This window comes from Schistocerca piceifrons, chromosome 2 (genome assembly GCF_021461385.2).
Source record: "Schistocerca piceifrons isolate TAMUIC-IGC-003096 chromosome 2, iqSchPice1.1, whole genome shotgun sequence".
Classification (NCBI taxonomy): Eukaryota; Metazoa; Arthropoda; class Insecta; order Orthoptera; family Acrididae; genus Schistocerca; species Schistocerca piceifrons.
Window position 1 is genome coordinate 985,973,196 of NC_060139.1, and position 12,696 is coordinate 985,985,891.

Below are 12,696 nucleotides of genomic sequence, written 5' to 3' on the forward strand. Positions count from 1 at the left end.
TATATTCTTTGTGGTTCTTTCTGCGTTGCCGCCCTTTCTCTGAAGACATTTATTTTGCGGAGATATCCTCCAACTGCCATCCGAAACTCTGCCTGTTTCTGGATCTCCTATATCAAAACTTCCAGGTTGGGAGTAAACTGTGGCACTTCCTTTATTTCTTCTAAGAAAACCGTGCAAAGACACAGTTGCGGAAGTCACTAATGTTGCTTTTTCAGGATTAAAGTGCACCGAAAAACTGTTTACAATAGTCCAAAAAAATTATCCACAATTCTTCTAGCGCGATATATTCGGTAATTAAAGATTCTTTCCTGGCTGCCTTTCTCTTGCTATCCTGCGTATGGTTTCATCATGTACTCCGAAGGAGCAAAAGCACCATCTCCCACCATAACAAATGGCAAATCTTCACAGTCAGAATCCATTTACATTGCTTTTCTGTAACAAAAGATAAAAACGCCGAATGTGCGTTTACAATAGTTTTAAACTGTTGTCAACAGTTGTAAGTTTGCCAAACTCACAACAGTTGCAAGTTTGCCAAACTTACTACTGTTATATGTTTTTGTTTGTTGCAGTTGGTTTTTGGGGTGAAGGTACCATAAGACCGTTTGTGAGTCATCCACCGTCAAATACTGTTTTTTGTGATGTTTAAAGCTTTCCCGGCGTACTGATTGTTTTTTTTTTTTTTTTTTTTTCCTCTCTGGCGCTACCTTTGCTTCCGTTGTGCATTGTTCTCGAAGTTTACGAATATCCTTGAATGTTAGTGAATGTTTTCGAATCTTGTAGAATATTAACGAAAGTTCTAGAGGCCAACTTGGAACGGCACTGTCGCATTGATTCGTATTCCGGCAAAAACGTCTTACCGAAGAGTTGTGCTGTAAAGACAGAGGAACAACTCATCGAAAAGGTGTATCCGCTTGTAAAGAGAAACTATGTAAACAAAGATTAATTATATGAGTGAACAGTTTTAGTAAATAAAAAATGACTTAGTTCAAGAAACATTTCAGCGTCTACATAATATCAAACTGATAGTATGAGTAATCAAGACAAAAGTGTAAATTTCCAAACGGGACTCCAGTTCATTATATTACCGCTACGCGTTCACAACAAAGCTTTTGAACAATATCGTTGAAGAGGAAATACTAACTGAAAAAGAGAAAGGAGAGCCAGTATTCACACCACGATTTCCACTCGTTTTCAGTAACTATTCAGCTTTAAAAGACTACAGTTTCGTTAAGATTAGAGTATAGTATGACCACATCACTATCAACAAAGCGCGATGGCAAAGTTGCGATGTTACGGAATAAGTTTAAAAAAATTGTTTTCCTCGCACGGACAACCACAAAACTTATTCGTTTTTGCAACTGAAAGAAAATATGAAGTGTAGCTTGTGGATAAGAAGTTAGATGCTATACAAATGACATGATTCATTTCACTTTTTTCCATTTCAGGAAGCAAATGGAAATAAAGAACAAAAGAAGCGGATTCCATTCAGATAGTTATTGTACTATCGCGACAGCCACACGTTCGAACAGCTTTTAACTGCGTTTTTGCCGTTCGAGCGTATTTGTTTACCAACGTAATAGTAGAGTGGATTGTTTACAGCGAAAATATTTCGACTGCCTCGCATTTATCTCGGAACACGACACGCGCTGCTGCACAATACAGTACCAGTGATGTTATTTTGCTACACTGGTAAAGAGTGTAGTATTTAACTCAGTTTCCTGTTTTCATCCTGCAGCTGACGAGAGGTTAGCGAAGACTGCTTCCTGTAAGTCAGACCTCGATCCACACAGTATCACCAATTATTTTGACGTATTACTGCAGTTGGATTTCCTTCCGCGCTCGAGGGACGGACGTCTGTACTTAAAAGTGGAAAGTACAAGCCTCTGTTTGAGAAAGATTTGGTATCAGATAGTTCTTTGTGTAACTTTTTTGTTATTAGCGTCTTTACTCAGGGTCTATCAGTCAGGATGTTCTTACACATTTTCGAAAGAACACGTACAGTTTTTTATACGTTACTTTGTACGTTTTAGATTGGGAAATGAGACACTGAAAGTAGTAATGGAGTTTTGGGGAGCAAAATAACTGATGATGGTCGAAGTAGAGAGGATATAAAATGTAGACTGGCAATGGCAAGGAAAGCGTTTCTGAAGAAGAGAAATTTGTTAACATCGAGTATAGATTTAAGTGTCAGGAAGTCGTTTCTGAAAGTATTTGTATGGATTGTAGCCATGTATGGAAGTGACACATGGACGATAAATAGTTTGGACAAGAAGAGAATAGAAGCTTTCGAAATGTGGTGCTGCAGAAGAATGCTGAAGATTAGATGGGTAGATCACATACCTAATGAGGAGGTATTGAATAGAATTGGGGAGAAGAGGAGTTTGTAGCACAACTTGACAAGACAGTTGGTAGGACATGTTCTGAGGTATCAAAGGATCACCAATTTAGTATTGTAGGGCAGTATGAAGGGTAAAAATCGTAGAGGGAGACCAAGAGATGAATACACTAAGCAGATTCAGAAGGGTGCAGGTTGCAGTAGGTACTGGGAGATGAAGAAGCTTGCACAGGATAGAGTAGCATGGAGAGCTGCATCAAACCAGTCTCAGGACTGAAGACCACAACAACTACTTTGTTATTTCGTGAAGTGTCAGTTGCGTCTTGCGATTTAGTTCCCTCCAGCGACGACTATAAGAGGTTTGTTCAAAAAATTCCGGAAGATTCGTAATTTCACGCCAGTAGTGTGTTGGAGCGAAATGCGGTTGGCATCCCTGCACACGCATGTTTAATGTGTAACTGCCGGAAGTTTCATTGTTGTTTGTCTGCCCGTTATTCTTCAATGCAGTATTCAGTAGAACGTTGTGTCGCACAGTTTGCGAATTTCGAGCTGGCAGAGTTGGAGGGGCAAAGCGTCTGCATTAAATTTTGCGTGAAACTCGAGAAAACCTTTACAGACAAACATCAGATGATGGAAGTCCACGGTGATAAATGCTTAAGTCGTACTCGGTGTCTAAACATGGCTGGACGGAAGTTAAAGATGATCCTCGGTCAGGACTCCGTTCGACGTTTACCGACGACGCTCCAGGAACGTCAACGAAACTGAGCGTGCCAGTCGAAGACTGACTGTTCGAGAAGGTGCAGAAGAATGTAACATTTCATTTGGATCACACTGTGAAATTCTGGCACAGCGTCTTGGAATGCATCTTGTTGCCACCAAGTTCGTTCCACGGCATTCTGAGTCAAAGCCAGAAAGACCTTCGCCTCGCAATGTGTGAGGAGCTTTTGAATCGCTCAAATGAGAACGAGATGTACCTTTAAGAGAATCAAACTGGTGATGAGACGTGGCTCTACGGTTATGATGCTGAGACCAAGTCTTCACAATGGGTCGGGAAAGGTTCTCCAAGACCAAAAAATGCTCGTCAGACCAGGTCAAATGTAAAAGCCATGCTGATAATTTTCTTTGACCTTAAAGGATTAGTTCATCATGAATTCGTGCCACAGGGACAAACTGTTAATCGATGGTACTTTCGGGACGTGTTGCGCCGTCTGCGAGAAAATGTGGGAAGGAAACGGCCAGAAATGTGGCGAGTCAAATCATGGTTCTTGCATCACGATAACACATCCGCACATTCGTCTCTGTCCGGCGTGACTATTGCACAAAAAACAAAATCACTGTCGCTGCTCCGTCCTCCGTATTCTCCAGACGTGGCCCCTGCGGAGTTTTTTTTTGTTTTTTGTTTCTTAAGTTGAAAACACCACTGAAAGAACAAAGATATGCAACGATAGACGAGATAAAAGAAAATTCGCAGACGGCGCTTCGCGCGATCCAGCATAAGGCGTACCAAGACTGCTTCCGGAAGTGGAAACGGCGTTGGAAGCGGTGTATCAATTTTGGAGGAAAGTATTTCTAAGGAGACCATGCACAATAATTAAACTTACACAAGGCTCACAGACATTGGTTCTTCTGCCTTATCTAGATTTTGATTCACGGAGATTTCCATGCCATTTTTCCAGGGATGAGTTGTTAACTGTACGGATAAAAACAATCTTGGATGAAGTTTAATCAAAATTTAGAGGCCTAAACTTGAAGTATTTAGCTGACGATGTTAATTTTTCTACAATACCATCTTTTAATTTAGGTTTCTTTGCGAAGTTAGGTCAGTGTACTTAAATTATTGCCGCACTAAGTGTTGAAGCAAAAATTCGGTGTTCTGTTTCCAAAGACCACTGTTTTGCATGCCAGATAGACAGGGCTTTCGTCAGGAAATTTGGTGAATTCTCACTTTACATAAAAAGGGACGAGTTCTCGAAGTCTCTGTTGTCATGTGTAAAACTGTCGTTTTTATCATTCTTCTTGTAATACTCTTTATGAGTTTAGTTACGATGCTGATTTTGCGTCACTTGTCGAAAATGGAGGTCACGTTGTGCTGCTTCTTGCTCCGCTCTCTTCGCAGTTAGCCCTTCATTTAAGCCAATTTTGTAGCTCGGTCCAGTTTTTTTTCCGCTTTGTCGCGGGCCAAGGAACGCAGGTCGCGGGCGAAATCTTCAAACTGAAGTCTGTACTGAGAGATGTCGCGTATCAAATGTCAGAATTCTCAACGTACTCGAAAGTGCAACAATTTTCCACGAGCAGTTGCTTGGTCCGTTGACCTCAAGACTGCCCACGCTCAGAGACAAGCGCTTCTGTCAGGGATAAGCGCTTCTGTCCGGTTTGGTGCGATCCGAAATTCGGAACGAAAATACTCACATGGCTGGCGATAAAGCGCTATCATCCAACGACGCGCGCGCCCACACAGCAAAATAAATTTAGGCTCGCTGGCATACTGAATGGCCAGACGCGTCGAAACAAACTTCATCGTCGTTTCCCTTGTAAAGATTAATTTCTCGTCCTACTTCCGCCCCTTTCGAAACTTACCTTTCTCTTCTGATTGTGAATTAGCCGAGTGTCTTTCGTTCCTAGATCAAGGCAGTAAGAAAAATTCTGTTATAAAGGCCCCCACATATTAGCGACGAATCAGAGCAGTCTGTCCCTAGATGACGCGATCAGTCCATTTACTGAGTTGAAAAGATTGCTCGGGAGCGAAATCGCACGTCGCAGCAATGGATCGCTAATCGCTCGCAGATTCCATGCAATCCGATGAATGCCTTGCAACTATTCGACCATGTTTGGCAATATTGTTGGCTGGTTGAGATCACTTGAGCATCTTCGATAAGTGCTGTTTCGTTTCGCTATTACCGCGTGGAGTAAATAACTTCTCGTTGCTTTGCATTCAGGGAGCACGAACCACTCGATAATGTGAAGTCAAGTGTAGTACTACCACATACATTGAGACATCATGCAAATATAAAAACACTGACGCTCTTAAATTTTCCAGTGATTAGCGTTTATAAGGTCGCACCATAGAAGAAGAAAATTGCGGAAAATTAATTAATGATATAATGTGCGGGCTCCGGCTTATTGATTTTAAGATAACCGTGAAACAACGCGTTATTAAACTTTTTAACTTCGATACAGAATGAGCATACTCGTTTTAGAACTATGCGTAGTTCCCCCGCCAATTCGTATAATCTCATTCCCCCTCACAGACTTCGGAGCAAAGCTTTCGACTTAGTTTTAACAAAATCTTTATTTAGAGTCCCTGAAAAACATATATTCGTATGCTGAAGAACAACTGGAGTAAAGAAAAAATACGTAATTCGCTAATGCATCATATAAGAAATGAACGAGCCGTTGCGTACGTGACGTTAGAAAACATGCGGGAGCGTCATGCTTTTGTATAGCTGAAGACCGTATCGCATCCAGAAGTTTAGAGCAGGCTGTCATCCTGTACTGATGTCTAATGGCCGGTCGTAACATTGGAGATATGACTTCCGACGGATGTATTATGTATAATTAACGAGACTGAAAAAAAAAAAAAGTTTTTAAACCGGAAAATTTATCAGACACTATAAAAACTTGATTTTTGCAGACCTCCGAAGTGACTGCATCGTTTGTAATGTAATAATTGCGCTGTATTTATAGTGAGCTGTTTTTTATAATTACAAGCATTGCTGAGAACATGATACAGTACGTCCATTGAAGACTTTTACAGAACAAAACTAGACGTTCGCTTGACGCAGGCACTAAATGCCAGCAATAACTTTGCGCAGTATTTCCTGACGCGGAAAATATTGAAAGTGTAGGGCTGAGATTAAGAGGTGGGGCAATAATGCGTATTGAGAACATCAAAAACTTTTGAAATATATTGCGCTGCCCGAAAATATCCTGCCTTATGCGGGCATTACAGACAATATCCTCGCCAGTCTCTCGTGTGCTAAAGATTGTGGACATCACTGTGTTCACTGTTCGCTTTGAAAATGAGTTCAAAACAAAACGAAAGCGTTTTATGGTTAGAGGCCTTCGCAATGTATAAATCACTACCAGCATTGTGGGATGTGAGGGCGGACGAGTGCAAAAACAGTAATGTTAAGAATAAATGGTACGATTTATTGCTCAGAAAATACGGGGGAAGCCCACGAAGGACGATAATGCTCTAATTATTGGGTTCAATAATTATAATGCAAAATTATGAAGTATGCGTGTATAATCGTATAATCTTGGGAGAACTTCAGTAATGTTGTTGCATGACACGAAGACGTCCGCAGAAATTTATCCAGTGGAAAGGAGAGGGGCGGGGGGGGAGACTTTAAAATTGTCGTTTTTGCTGTAAATGAGGTGGTCAGTTCAGAGACGTATCATGCCACAAAAACTAAATTTATAGGTGACACAAAAAGCATTATATTCTAGAGAACAGATGATTATATACTCAATATTTGTTACACGTACATTACTTCGATGCTTAAAGCAACAAACAAATCGATACACAGCAGTTGCTGAAGCCATAGCGTTGTCTCATAGCGATCAACCGCGTAGTGCTGCATTTGGCTAAATGAGCTGTTTAGCGAGATCATGGGAAATCACTTCTAGAAGTGTATAAGAATTTTGTAATGAGTAAAAACGCCGTACTCCAGATTCCAAGGGAGGTAATGGTGGAGGCCGGTTGGGGGGAGGGGGGGCAAGTATCTATCTGCGGGGACGCCCATGTACGTTGACAACGATTTACAGTAATGTATCAAATATTGTACCATCAATACACAAATATGCTGATAATTTCTTTTTTTGTTCAATCTCAGTTCTCTCAACAAGTTGTCGTGAGTGACCTTCGACGCTCCTTGACCAAACGTTTCATCCACCAGTTGTTTTCTCCTTGCAACAAGGTAGAATAATTATCACACCAGCAGCAGCGTCTTTATCGTCAACATTCCAAACCACAATATTATTGAGCAGTTTTGGGAGAACTCCAATAATATTGCACAATATTGTTGACTTTGATATACAGTAATTTAATATAGCTGTTACTGAATTTAAAATTTTCAAATGGTGTCATAATCTGCTCATTACGAGATTTAACCTTATGTTGAAGGACTAACAAAATAAATCAAGAATTAAAGTTAGAAATTATGTATATCTCTTAAGGCAGTGTTATGGCGCGCAAACTGTCCAGACTATATTCATCTCGTGTTTCATAACGGAAGCACTTGGCAACTTTGAACAAACTTTAAATAGACCTAATTTCAAATCTTTTCTGAACTTGTCTCGCTTACAGCCTCACAAAATTATAAATCGAAAATAGTTTACAGTTTACTGTTGGTGTAACACAGGGGTGTGCAATTGTTTTGGCTCGGGGACCACATTGCGGAAACGGAGGTTAGCGGAGGGCTGCATCTTTTAGAATGATTGCATTCATTAGTTAACTTTACGCTTTAGGAAAAGTATAAATTTTTCATAAAAACCAATAAATATAAATTAAATAAAATACTGGCGACTTTAATCAGTTTATTTATTGTGCTAGTTTCATGTCATCTACAGCTCCAAGGACATTTAATTTTTAATCAATTTAACTAGACAGATGTAGCTTACCAATCTTTTCTACATTTTTTTAAATCATCAGTGAGACTGCTTATTGAGATTCTCATCACAGCCTGCAGGTTAATTTCTGTCAAAGAGTATCTAGTGGCCTATATTTACCCTTGTTGTTCTTAAAAGCTAGAAAAAAAATTGTTCACAATATATATTTAGACCCAAATAAAGTTTCAGCAAACAAAAATTTGTAAAAGTTAGGTAATATCATAGCATTAAATATATCTTGCTCAGTATGATCTGACTGCACGTTAGTAAGTAAACGGAAAATGCGTTCGTGGTCGTTCCCACCGCGCCGTGTTAACTCTGTGCTGTTGTAGTTGGAGTCAGGAACGATGCCGGTCGACTTCAGGCTTGTTTTGTGCACCTACGTCAAGCATTCTCCGAAAGCCAATGGGCGTTCAGGAGTATTTTGAGCGCTCTGCTGTTAATACTCAGTGTAAAGTATAAGACATGTAAATGTTGAAACAAAATACGGAAGTTGTTGCATATGCACGTTCTACGTAATAAAATACAACGCAGATAAGAAGTAAAAAAAAAAAAAAGGTTTGGGACGAGTGGGAGGCGACCGATTACCTAACATGCAACGCAATGCCATCCAGTAGTGGCACTTATGTTATAACTTACCGTTTGAATAACGGTACCTGTATCTGGGTTCAAGTCCAAAGAAGCTAGCACGGTAGTAAACTATTGAACTAGTCATCTCTAAGTGACTGGCAGCAAACAGTATTATTAATGAGTTTTTTTGACAGCTGGAAATCGCGTGCAATGCACACCTCGCCCAATATCATTTATACCAGTTCTATTGTAATCAGCTGAAATGAGAATGATCGTGACCTTGCGTGTGCCACCCAAGACAACACGCTACCGTACAACGGTCTTGACCTTCTTTTTCGCTCGCTGCAGAGACCTGCCACGAAAATGAGCTGCACGCTTAGAAAACTCAGACATCATCGGTTGAAGACAAATGAAAGGGCGAGTCCCAGCAAGGACACGCAAGCAACTGAATGACTACCTACCTGGCAGTGTTTATGACTGACACAATCTGATATGCGGAATAGAGTTTTGTAAAGTGCTTAGCACATCCGCAGTGGACTTTAGCTTGCAGATATAGGTTCATCATAAAGTTCGCTTATATATTCATTAACGCCATGTGGAATAAAATTCAGTGGAAATCCTGCACTTTCGACGCAAGTATTCACCGCAGAAAAACAGCCAATAAAGCTTATATGTGATGTAAATTCTTGAACATCCTTTTGATCAGGGGTACTCAAACATTTTGAATCACGGAGCACCTGTGAAATGTGCAATTCAAGGCGGAGCATTAAATTTTATGTCGCAGATATGTACTGTGTTTGGTAAATAAAATGACTGTTATTGACGAAGCAAAGTAGTTTCACAATTTAAGCATACAAGACATTAAGTTTAATCACAGCAGATGTTTATTGTATTCTCCGATTTCACATTACGCAGAACTTCACGGACAGAAAAAAAATCGCGCCAAAACTATAGTAAAACGAAAGAGTAGAGAATGAATTCAGCAGAACAGGTATTTATACACGTTGTTACAATCTGTTACTTGATTTTGGAAAAGGACGAGACTATTTTAATTTGCACAGTGAGTCTATTCTATATCTGGTTGAACCGGGAGGCAGAAGAAAAAGTGTGAAATCGGGAGAGTTGGCAGATATAACTCTTTTTAAAATTAATCCATCGATTCCCCAGTACTGAACTACAAGAAAAATCAACTACTGACTTCAGAAACACGTGAACAGCAGATTCGTATGCAGTCTGCTGCCAGACACACACACACACACACACACACACACACAGGCGAGACACTGAGTCTGCCCTACAGTATGTATCATTCTGGCAGCGGTTCGTTTTGTCTGTATGCGCTGTGTATCCTTCCGTTATTTTCGTTCCAAGGAGCAGACGGGCGAAAATGTTAAAATGGAACACCAACTAACCTCTGTACAATTTCTGTTTCACACAGAAGACAGTAAAATATTATTCTCTGCTCTTCTACGCTCGATATTTTTCTACACGCCACTCACGGGCGAAAAAAGGCGCTTTATTGAGATCTTTGCCCCATGTATTTCTTAATAATCAAAAAATAATAATTTCAGTAAAAAAATCCTTAACTTTTCGTGGAGCGCGTAGAACTGTTTTGTGGATCACCAAGTACTCTGCGAAGCACAGTTTGAGAAACTAGCCTGTAGATGGATAAGTGACTAGGCACACTAACAGCAGCATCACAGTAGCTTTAAGCCTCCCCTCCGTTCTATGGAATTCAGCGTCAGAAACTGTTAACTATCTAAGAATAGGGATAGTTCCATTCATTCAGCCTACATACTTCGTCCACAAAAACAGCCTAATGAGCCGGAAGTCATCTCAACAGGTTATGTCAGTACAGCCAGTAATTCAACTGAGGTGGCCACTCCCTTCAAAACAAAGAGGTGGAATCTCCCAGGACTCAGAACGAGAATGGGTTCTGTGTTGTTCCAGTTGTTGGGGACAAAAGTTTAACATGGATTCTGAACCATGGTGCAACTTGACATCTTTCACATTTAAATGTCCTTGCCATAGTGAAAGAGGTAATAAGTGTCAGAAAAAGTCATTGAACTGTCTGAGAATTGAACCCTGTTGGTAGTCTTGCACTGACCACTGAGGTGCGCGCACGCACACACACGCACACACACACACACACACACACACACACACACACACTCTATAAGAAATAACATTCTTCAAAATAATCAACTTCATTTAAATTAAATGTACTGCTCATTAATTAAATACTTTGTGTGTTGAATAACTGTTACAAGTAAAAATCATTTGTGTTTATCGCAGGTGATACTGTACCTATGGCAGAATTGCCAAACCTGTCCTCCCCCGCCCCATCGGTGAAACCTCCTCTGCCCCATCAGTGAAATGGCCATCCTGCGATTTTTTTCTACACAGATTTAGCAAATTTTTTAATTCTGTAGGTTGGTTTCATATAAGTGAAGCACAGCAAAACATACTCTCAAGTAAGATCTGATAACAGAACTACTTGGGTTAAATATTTAGCACAGTGATTAGGAAAGCAACGCAAGTCTGTCTATTGTAGCATGTATCAGAGATTATTCCACACTGGAATAACAAAAAAGTGCCTCATACGTAAGTAAGGTCTTGCTCCATTCGTCTTAGGACACCAGACACTTGAGCATTGAAACTGATGACCAATGTGAAAGTATACATTAGTTTACAACTACATGATGGTTCAATGTAGTTGAACAGAGTACAATCACTGTCTATGACTTAACTTGGAGTTTATGTAGCTGTCTGTAGACACAATGAGAAAGTAATACACTACTGGAAAAATAGTACACTTGGAAAGACCACATCAATTTTGATCCAATGACAGCATATGCCACCTGGGGCACTGTACATGTACTGATAATGGTTTCAGTATCATCCACTAACAGATAGTGTAGTGGCATAGCTACAGAGCACTATCTGTGTGTACCCTTTAATAGGCAATGCTCACAGCCAGAAGGCTCAGTGTGATGCAAATGTGCGAAGCAAACAGGCAACCACAACATGGAGGCACACTTGTGCTTCCTATAGCCAACTGAATGAGTTTGAAAGGGATCAAATTGAAGCCTTCCGAATGGTGGGATGGTCCTTTTGGAGAATTACCACAGAAGTTGGACATGGTATTTCAGTTATGCAATGATACTGGTATCTGTGGTCACATGAACATCCTCACACCCATAGACGAGGTTGTGGACACACATATCTTCTACAGCATTGACTCATGCCATAGCATTGTTGTGCACAACTAGACAGGTGCCATTAAAGAATCAGTTGGAAAATGGAATGGCACACTATGACCTTCAGTGATGAAAGCAAATTCTGCCTGCATGCAAATTATGCTTGTTTCCAGCTACAATGTGGCCTGGTGAGCGCTGCCTCATAGAGTTCATTTGTCTCAAGACACACTGGCCCTGTCCCAGGTCTTATAGTCTGGGACTGATAAGCTACGACTCTGATTCACCTTTGGCATTTCTGGAAGGGACAGTAACAAGCACTCGGTATGCGCAGTATGTAATTAAACCCGTCCTTTTGCTGTTCTTGCAACAGGAAGATGATGTGTTCTTCCAACAGGATAATGCTCGCCCACATACTGAAACTCAGTGTACTCTGCAAGATGTGCAACAACTACCCTGGCCATTACAATCTCCGGACTTGTCCCCATTTGGTCAATCTCTGGACTTGTCTCCACTCGGTCACGTGTAATATATGATGGGAAGAGAAGTGACTTGTGCGACTCATCAACTAACAACTCTTACAGTACTATGTGAACAAGTTGAGCAGGTGTGACGTAATGTATCAGAGAACAGTATTCTCCATCTGTACGACTGACTAGATACCAGAGTCAGTGCCTGCATTGTCACCTGTGGAGGTTTCAGCATGTACTAATATGGTATTTTCAGCATGGGTTAATAACTGGTACCTCAGAACCAATTGAGCTACTGATCTGTAGATGTAGTCATTTCATGTACTCCATATATGCACTGTTGCAACAATAAATCTTGAGTGAACTGGAAATGTTTAAAATGGCACACTGATTTTTTTCCAGCAGTGTATTACTGATCAACCAAGAAAGCTTATTTGTGACCTAGTTTTTTTATTTACACAGTAGATCCTACCAACCAAAATGTGGAGCGGCAAAAATACTGGCTGGAAGAGCA

The 12,696-nt window shown here is 40.5% G+C and overlaps 1 protein-coding gene across 3 annotated transcripts in view; it reads left to right on the forward strand.

Moving 5' to 3' along the window:
* LOC124776265 (prolyl 4-hydroxylase subunit alpha-2) overlaps nucleotides 1-12,696 on the forward strand; it is a 203,586-nt gene that overhangs the window by 159,284 nt on the left and 31,606 nt on the right. The window lies entirely within an intron of this gene.